This window comes from Octodon degus, unplaced genomic scaffold (genome assembly GCF_000260255.1).
Source record: "Octodon degus isolate 3935 unplaced genomic scaffold, OctDeg1.0 scaffold00102, whole genome shotgun sequence".
Classification (NCBI taxonomy): domain Eukaryota; kingdom Metazoa; phylum Chordata; class Mammalia; order Rodentia; family Octodontidae; genus Octodon; species Octodon degus.
The window spans coordinates 5,863,461-5,871,521 of record NW_004524678.1 but is presented as its reverse complement, the minus strand read 5'-3'; the positions used below and the strand labels follow the sequence as shown (position 1 = coordinate 5,871,521).

The 8,061-nt window shown below is 38.0% G+C and overlaps 1 pseudogene across 1 annotated transcript in view; it reads left to right on the top strand.

Moving 5' to 3' along the window:
* Positions 1-8,061, top strand: part of LOC101576395 — a 46,390-nt pseudogene that overhangs the window by 3,191 nt on the left and 35,138 nt on the right. The window contains exon 2 of the transcript XR_002822701.1: positions 6,263-6,356. The product of XR_002822701.1 is annotated as a calponin-3 pseudogene (transcript). The remainder of the gene's footprint in view (positions 1-6,262; positions 6,357-8,061) is intronic.

The window sequence follows — 8,061 nt, the reverse complement described above, 5'->3', positions numbered from 1 at the left end:
AATCATTAAAGAGGAATGAAAAGATGTTGGTCAAATGTCACTGCCTCCCGTCCAAGTATGAACTCAGGGTGTAACAGTACAATTCAAGACAATGACAATCAAAGGCTCTGTGACCTGAATACATCACGGAAACACAGATTAATCCTCTCGTGCCAAAGACTTCCTACGCAGTGCTGATGGCCACACTTAACCTTGCTTCTCTCCATGTCCCATCTGTAAGACAGGGTTAATAATTTTAATCTACTTCTCAGATAGTAAGTGGCTTAGCAGCACTAACCATAAACTGATTTTTTTAAAAATCATGAGAGTGTTTTCAGTAAAGGCTACAATTTTTCATGTTAAGAAATATGAATTTCTTCTCTAGGAGTGTTCCAAATGCCTGTTAATGACTTCATAGAACAAAATACGTAGTGGCCTTCCATTTCAGTGACTGAAGATATTCTTTGGGCTGTCTTTTAAAAAAAAAATAAAAACTTAACTTTTTTAGGTGTGAAAAATGACTTTGATCCTATCTCTGCCCAGTGATTCAGTAGACAGCAGCCCAGGCAGAAAGATTTAGAAGTGCTGTCCCCAACTTACAAGACTCCACTGAAAAATACTCATTTAGCAGTTCGAGAGTTACCTTGACCTAGAATTTATGCTAGAAGCAACAAGGGCATAAAGATAAAAGCACTTCTCCCTACTAATCAAAAGAAACTTATCCTAGATGAATTTACAGAATAAATACAGGGTAAGTCAATTCCACTGTCTCTCCAGACTTGCAGTTATGAAGCATAAATATCACCCGCTTACATATTGTTCCTAAAATAATTCAGTGTATTCTTTCTCCAGAGGTTGAAACAACAAAAAAAAAAACAGTGAAGTTCACTGTCTAACACTTTTTGTGACCCCTAGGAAAGAGTCAACCTGTATTTGTCCTTGGCAGAAATATTCATATTCCTACAGCACCCAGAATGATGAAATTCTGGGGCAGAGAGCAGGTTAAGTAAACATTAAATGAATCTAAGACTGCACAATAGATAGTGTTAAATCCTGCCAGCCTACGATTTATTAACGCCCACAAATAGATTACTTCTGTTGAAGTCAAACAACCTGAAAGAAAATAGATTTTCTATAATCCAGCTACCCAGTTTCCTTTCAGTTTTCTAGAGATTATAACTTCCAATTTATGACACGACCACATTTTTTTCTACTAGAGGGTAAAACATAAATCAAGCTGTGCATGATGGGGGTATGATCTCAAGACAGGGGCATCATAAATCCCCCTTATAAACTGTTGTAAACTCTCCTGCTCAATAACAGAAGCAAGTATGCAGAACAAAACTTCCACCTCACCATACTGTTATGTGAAACAGGCCATATAGGTCAGGAAGTTCCCAAATGTTGCTCTTAAACAATGTTTCCAAAGCCACAGAGTAACACTACTTTCTATTGCCTACCTTCCAGTTCAGAAAGAAAGAACTACCCAATTACAGTAATGTAGTGTTTCCCTCTGGAGATATTCTAGCCTATTTTGGTGAAGGATTTTCCAGAGAGAACTTACATTTGGAAAAAGAAATAGAAAATGAACTAAAAAACACACAAAGCAAAATTCCTGGATTACCTTCAAGTTGTTCCTCAAAAGTGTAGCATATGTTTAAAGCTTTTACTCTTAAAATAGGTTAAAATAAGGCTTTAAAGTTATAAGGGGGTAGGGTCTATTATCATAGAATGATGGATTACCCACCAAGTTATGATCATTGTTTCTAAAGTAACTAGAGTTAAATTGAGGAACATCTTGAATTAGAGTAGCATTAATCATGAAATAAAATTATATTCTTGCTATTCAGACTACATATCTAAGAATAATGAAAGCTTGAAGAGAAGTAGAAATGTTTGGATTAGTTTGAACTACTCATAAAATTTAAGAAAGTAAAGATAAGCCTTTTTAATAAAAATACAGCAACCTTTCTATTGGTACTCAAACAATACCAGACAGTCTAAAATTGGTATGAACCGATCTTCTACATACATTTCAGAGAGGAATTTTCACACTCACTGGGCCAATTTTAATAAAATAAGTGGATGTAGGTAGAGAAAGTAGAACAGAAAAAAAAATCCCAGGACTATATTAAAGATGAAATTAGAATAATATTAGGCTTTCTCTACACTTTAGACTTTCTATTCTGTCTTTAGAATGCAGAACCAGTGTTCCATTTGAGGTTCCTGCTACAAGATTTATCAGAAAAGTGAATCCAAAGTGAAGAACATTTTAACTTGCTTAAGGGACCTTTTGATTGTAGTTTCCCGCTGTGTAAGTTAAGTGTAAAAGCATGTTAGCAAATATGATGCAAATGCTAATGAAACCATTAAGGCAATTTTTTCAATGCAAAATAAACATAAAAATAAGCATTACAGGCACTAGAACGCTGAAAGGTCCTCAGTCAGACTGCGTATTTGGAGAGAATGTGAATTATTTCCTTTATTTCTAGCTATGCTAAGTGCACTATTGATTGGGACAGAAAAATAAATCCACTGATCATAAGTAAAAGCCATTGGACATACTAAACAAGCAGTCCCATAGTAAAATGGTTTTTAATTTCTAAATTTGATTTCTAATATGTAATAGGAAAAAAATATTACCCATGCAATCAGAATTTCAGACTCTATCTATCCTGCTTCATGTAGAAGACTGAATCTCCAAGTTCAGTTGTCAGTGTATTAGAAATCTATCTCAGTCCCCTCCTTCCCTATAACCATATACAGATTCAGTGAGATTTCAGACTAAAGACTTTCAGGATTGGAAATGTAGCTGGGGTGGAGCTGCTTAGCATGTGGAAGCAAGGGTTTGATGCTCAGGGCTGAGAATAAAAACAAACTAAAACATTCAAATCAGACTTTCCAAAGAAAAAAGCATTCTTTACATACTAAACAGAAAAGTGATTCTAGAGAAGAAAGAATATAAGTGTTTTAATTTTGATCCTGGAAAATGTATTATAGATACTGCCTCTATGGCTATTTTGACTGAAGGAATTTTTCAAAACTTTTAAAGATTCTAGGAACACTTATAGTGAATGGCTGTGGGTTTAGGGTGATTATTATAGAGATTTTAATTTTTGCTTCAAACATGCTCAAAAGTATCAGCAAGCCATTGTCCATGGATACACTAAATGTAGTCTTGTATTTTTGTTAGTGAAAATGAGAAATAACTTACTCTCTTCCTTCTCTTCTTTGAATAAGTTCGTATCTTTGTTTAGAACAGGATTTATGAGTGAGACCCATCAACTTCTTTCTAAATATCCATGTACTTTCTAATATCTAAATATTGCCAGTCATGTGGATAACCCACTACTATTATAGACTACGGGACTATATTGGATTACTTTGCTGAATTCATGCACCTACAATATATGAATGACAATGGAATACCCATCTCTGATAAAAGTAAACAAAAAAGGAGGATATAAATGAAGGACCATTTTATAGTGAAAATATATGTGTGTGTGTGTGTGTGTGTGTGTGTGTGTGTATATATATATACACAAAATAGTTAGCATAGACATACAGCTACTTTCTCTTAGCTCAATGAGAAGAAAATTTTAATAGTGTTTAGACAAGATATCATGTCTGCATCTTATACTATAAGTAACCACTACAAAGACAACAATATGCAATGTATTAATTATTGTAACTGTCCTATCAACCTGTTTTGAAACTGCCTCATTGCTACTTCTTTCTCAATAAAATTAATATAAAAATAAATATAGATGCACATTAAAGTACTAATGTAAGTCAGCATTCTGTTTTCCTCCTTTAGTGATATTTATGAAAGCTCCTATTTATTATGAAGTCATATAACCTCATCAATACATCACCACCTGCTACAAATATATGCTAATTATCTGTGTGAAAGTAAATGCGCCAGAGGTGGCTCATTATTATACTTATACACACACAAAGCATAGCCCTTTCTTTTATATCACTACCCACCTATTATAAATTATAATATCGACAGGGGAGAACAACACTTGACTCACAGGTCCAAGAGCTCTCTTTGTGATAACTGCCATTCCTTGAGCACTGTGTTATTTGTCACCTTTGGTCACTTAATTGATCTTCCCTGTCCCTGGACCCTAGGAGACTGACCTTTATCAATTGCATGGTGCAGGTTCTGAGCCATAGAGCTTGGGTCCAGTTAGACCCATGAGAAACACTGTGCTTTCTAAGCTCCACTATGTACTATCCTGGTCTTGAAAACAAAAGAAGCTCTGCATGGTTTCTTTTTGTTGTTGTTTTGTCCTGTTCTGTTTTTTGGTAAGTTTTAATGATGTCATTGTCATTTTAATGTGTCACTTGGGTTGAGAGAAGCTAATCCAGCTGCCTTGCTGGGAAATATGAAGATCAGAGCGCTCAAGCCAAAGCTGAGGCATGAGGGCCATCAAAGTGAGAGGTTTCCACACAACAGGAACCTTCCAGGTGGGCAGTAACAAACAGTGCAGTAGAACTTTCCCGACACCACGCAAGCCCGAAGAACAAGGAAAAGATGAGTGCTATACCTTGGAATCCACTCTCTACCAAATAAAAGAAATCCCTCTCCTTCACAGCTTAGTGATCATGTGTCTTAATTAGCAGCCATGCCAAGAGCTGTTCTAAGGACTATACATTAGCATACACCACATTTTCTTTTTCTTTCTTTTTTTTTTTTTTTTTTTTGGCAGAACCAGGGATTGAACTCAGGCCCTTGAGCTTGCCAGGGAAGCACTTATTCCACTGAGCCATCTCCCCGGCCCCAGACATTTTCTACAGATATCAAATGTGGAGGACCACCTGAGCAGTTCTCCTTGAAAGAAGAGCGATTGTCTCCATTTTGACTGAGCCTGACCCTATTTCCTTGTATTGATATGCACAGAGCTGGCTAGGACTCCTGTTTATCCTTCAATTGGCCTTAAGCAACGTATATTGGTCTAGCTGAGGTGCTGGTGATAGTCTTTGAAGGTGGCATGCGTGTTTCCCTGGTAACCTATACCTGCTGCTCTTTAATGTGAGCCAGGTTGAGACAGGACGGTAGAGCTAATGCTCCGTGCCGCCAGCTGGGATAGAGCCTCGAGACAGAGGCCATGACTTCCTGGGGCTTGAAAGGCTACACCAAAGCTGAAGCACCAGACTTACCAGAACATTAGATACTATATAATGCAGATTACTCTCTCTGCATATCCTCCCTGCATATCGCAGAGGTAAATTTAGGCCACCCACCTAGCTCAACTCATAGTAGTCTCTTTCCCACAATTCTCAGTCAATCCTCAAGCCACTCCCCTATTGAATAAAACTGGGTGAGGCCCTGGGTCGCTCTTGGTTCCAAAAAGCCATCTTCATGGCCGGACTTAGAGCCCCTTGACTCCCCCATGATTGAAGATATAATTTAGTGTCTTTATTTTCGCCATTGGTTGCATTGTAAGTGGTAGATTAGAATCAATTTGATGGGATTCCAATAACGTAACTTTGGGATTACAAATATTGGCTTCTTGGACCGAGATGAGAACCTGGAAGTGTCTCCTACAAGCAAAAGCTTTTTTCCTATGGCTACTGGCCCTGAAAAGACAAAATATATCCATGGTTACTGCTCACTTACTTGAGGGTGTCACAGTCCTTGCCACAAAGAAATACTTTGTGAGATACTGTCTGGTCCCGGGGGCTTCATGGCAGTTTCCTTCAGATCATCACCGGACTTACATTCCTCTTCAACTTACCAAATTTCTTAAATTTCTTTTCAACTCACCAATGATCTGAGCTACTTTCTCTCTCATTACTGAGACAAAATACCTGACACCCAAAGTTCAAGGAGGAAAGGTTTATTTAGCTCATATTTGTAGAGGGTTCAGCCCATAACTGGCTGGCTCCAAGGCAGGGTGGCAGAGCACAGGGGTCTCTCAGAGAAGAAAGAGTTCACTGTGGCAGAAGACAGTGAAAGCAAGCAAAGGGACAAGCCCCCTCTGTCCCTTACATTGTATACAAGCTAACCACCGTAGGGTATGTGTAGCACTCGCACTTTTTGTCCTCTCTTTTTGAGACAGAGTTTCACTATGCAGTTCCTGCTGGTCTTAAACTCTATAGATCAGGCTGGCCTTGAACTCACAACAAACCTCCTGCCTCAGCCTCCTGAGTGCTGAGATTATAGGCACGCATCACTGTGCCTGGCGTCACTCACACCCTTACTCCCAGTATTGGACCATGAATCAATCACAAACTAGATCCAGTCACCTCTGAAAAGCCTGTCCCCCAACAGCTGCATGAGGCTTTGAAAGGGGCATCTAGACACAAACCAAACACCAACTACCTAACCCCTCTTGCTTCCCTGAGGCAAACAGTGGCCGTTGCTGGTGAGTGTTTGAAGCAGCATCTAGATGGCTTCAGAAGGAGAGGATGAAGAACGCACATCCCACTCCACCCCCTGGGAATCATTCACCCTACACTCAGTTTACCAGGGTCTTAAACTCATCATTCTCTAGGACTTAGCCAAAAGTTCTTATCTTAGTAATTGACATATTAATAACATGGTATTAAATACCCTCACTATTTTGAAATATTTCTCTCAGCCTCGAGAATCCGAGGTGATAGTTCTTTGAGTACCATGGCATCTTGAGTTAGAGATTAGGTGATAGATATAGATAGGACAAAGAAGGAACAGAGAAGATGGGTTCTCAAATGTCGCCATCCTGTCTGATGCACTAATCTGATGAGAGCAGACTAGATAAGCCTATCATCTGCAGCTCAGGCAATATAGCCAAGTGCCCATATAATTCAACCTAGACCTGTCAGAGCTCCTCTTCCCAAGTAAAACTATAGGATTGCCTACCAATGTAAATCACAGATATGACCCTGTACGTTTAGAATTCATATTCTAAGACATTGTGCCTCCTTTATGAGTTCTTTCAATGTGTGTGGATCAAATATATCAACTTCACAATTATTTAATATCACATCACCAAAAAGTCTTCACTGTATGAGGAACATGTGTGGTACTTCGAAATACAAGGACCAAGAGCAGAGATTAATTTTTTCTCATAGTCTAGGACTTTGCCAATTTTTTAAAGCAAGGATTAGTTTCTTCTGGCTGTGATGCTTCATTCTGGAGCAAAATCCATTTTTGTACTATTTTTAAGGTTTGTTGAGCAAAGTATATATAGGGTGAAACTGTAGAGGGCTTGTTTGATTGAAGGCATCAAATGTGTAGAAACTTTATCACTCTGTTGTTTTTTATGCAACTAATCTTGCATATAATTTAATAAATCAGTTTATTAAGTGCAGAGGCTAATGTTTTGTTTTAGTAGTAAGAGACACTTAATGTCTGTCTGTCTTTTAGTGTATTTAAAAGAAACGTGTCCATTTTTACCTTATTCCAAAAAGATTTGAAGTAACCTACATGTCCATACTTTCCTATAGCTCAAAAACCCCTTAAAAGATATCAACCTCTTAAATTCTGTCTGCATTAGTGAGTTTACATTGTCTTGAACACTGATTTCTTAACTTCATATGAATGAATTATAGTTGCAAATATTAAAAAATCTTTGTCTACCTTAAGCATCTCGATAACTTGCAAGCTGACAGTTCTGGTTCAATATCCTTTTTCTTTCCTCCAATTCCTGTCACTGTTTCAAAATTAGGTGAACGGCTGGCTAACTCCTTTCATAAATCAAATCACATTCTTCCTGCAGTTTCAATGGAGTAAGTCAAGCTTCAGAAACTAGCACAGATACTTACAGTAGCACTGTTCTGGGGACCCCGCGGAATGAAAGACTTGATGAAATTGGTCTATATAAGTCACATCCCCACTCAGCATAATCACAAGCTCTGCTGCAGTTGCAAACAATGAAACATTGGAATTCTAAATCAGTCCTTCAATTATCAGAGCTGGCACTTCTTCTCCTTGACATTTTTTCTGCCCAGCAAAATTCTAGTTGCTATTGCTGAAAAGTTCTCCAATTTTTACTCATAGATTTTCCCAGAGAGCAGAAAGTCTTTAGGAAAAAATTATTCTGGATGAATGTTGAAGTAAGTGAAAGCCTCTCTCTGGCTCTGGCTCTG